Source organism: Wasmannia auropunctata, unplaced genomic scaffold, assembly GCF_000956235.1.
Source record: "Wasmannia auropunctata unplaced genomic scaffold, wasmannia.A_1.0 LD336101.1, whole genome shotgun sequence".
NCBI lineage: Eukaryota > Metazoa > Arthropoda > Insecta > Hymenoptera > Formicidae > Wasmannia > Wasmannia auropunctata.
Genome location: NW_012026789.1, coordinates 559,196 through 560,672, shown reverse-complemented (window position 1 = coordinate 560,672; position 1,477 = coordinate 559,196). Strand labels below are relative to the sequence as shown.

At 53.9% G+C, this 1,477-nt stretch overlaps 1 pseudogene; it reads right to left on the bottom strand.

The window, feature by feature from the left end:
- Positions 1–515: 515 nt before the first annotated feature.
- The window catches only part of LOC105461007, a 17,077-nt pseudogene continuing 16,115 nt past the window's right edge, over positions 516–1,477 (bottom strand).

Below are 1,477 nucleotides of genomic sequence, written 5' to 3'. Positions count from 1 at the left end.
CTGTATCTCAGCAAGTAATAAAGTACTGTAGTTCTGTTCACCTCAGCGGTGCGTACGTTATTGTCCGCTCCCGTTCACGAACCGGCGAATAAAAATAAAATAGTTGTGTGCGCGGAGAGGTTCACTCGAAGGTTCGCGTACATAATTTGGTCCTTCGAGCCGGATTCGCCAAATTAAGAAGTTGCGGATATAACTCGCGCTGGAACACAGTGAGATAAGTGCAGTGATCGTGCGAGACCTGGGCAGCACGGCCCGAAAAGATCGCGCTTGCCACTCTTAATAACGCGAAATCGCTTGCTCTCGCTCGCGCTTGGTGCCAAGACGAAGCAACCTTCCCTTTCGCATACAACGCGCATCGCAACAGGGGAACATTGTTCATTTGATCGTCCGCTCTTGCTCGCTCTTGAGAGGGCTGCAGTTTGTCCTCTCGCTCTCGCTCTCGCTCGCGCACCGTCAGTCAGGGTGCGCGCACACTCTCGCGGGTGCTCTTCCGCGAGAGAAAGATAGCTTACGCGTCATACCGTGCCGGAGCAGCGCAACTCCATTGCGCCTGTCGCTACGCCAATGCGGCAGCGATCTCGCTCGCTCCGCCGCGCTATCGCTCGCTCGCTGGGCCGCACTCGGAGTAGCACCACTGCGGCAGCGATCTCGCTCGCTCCGCCGCGCTCTTGCTCGCTCGCTGGGCCGCGCTCCCGGTCCAACGCCTTCGATCGTAATCTGTTTGGGCAATCGCCACGATGTCCGACGACTTGAAGTTTCTGTTGGTGGACCAGGCTAATGCAATCGCTCAGCTCAAAAAGGTCTTGATCAACTACAAGAAGCTCGCCAAAGCCAGCATAACGCTACCAAAAACGCAAAGTCGATTGTCTGACTTAAAGACATGATGGGAGGAAGTCCGCCTGCTTCACAACCGCATCTGTCGAGCCGCCACTGCGGATGACCGGAAAGCCCTGCCGTACTTCGTTAACGAAGAGTTCGACGACGCCGCGGATGTCTACGAGGAAACCTCGGACCATCTCCACAAAGCGATAAGTAGTTTTGTAAAGGTGGAAGTTCCACCCTCGCACGATAGTACCGACGCTTCCTTTTGCGACGATAGATCATGCAGTATCGCGTTGCAGTTGCCTCGTATTTCGCTTCCGAAATTCTCCGGGAATCACGTAGAATGGGAAAATTTCCGCAACACATTCGAGTCTCTCGTGGCAGACCAGACCTCACTTACAAATACGCAAAATTTTCATTATCTGAAATCAAGCGTCATCGGCGACGCGGCTCGCTTAATTGCAAATTTGAGAATATCGGACACGAACTACGAGCCCGCGTGGCAACTGCTATACGCCGAATACGAGGACAAGCAGGCGCTCGTGTACGCTCATATTCATTCGTTCACAAGCCTACCGGTCATGAAAACGGAAAACGTTACGGAGCTGAAGCGACTGCGCGATACAGTGGCAGCCGCTATTGCAGCTCTAAGCAA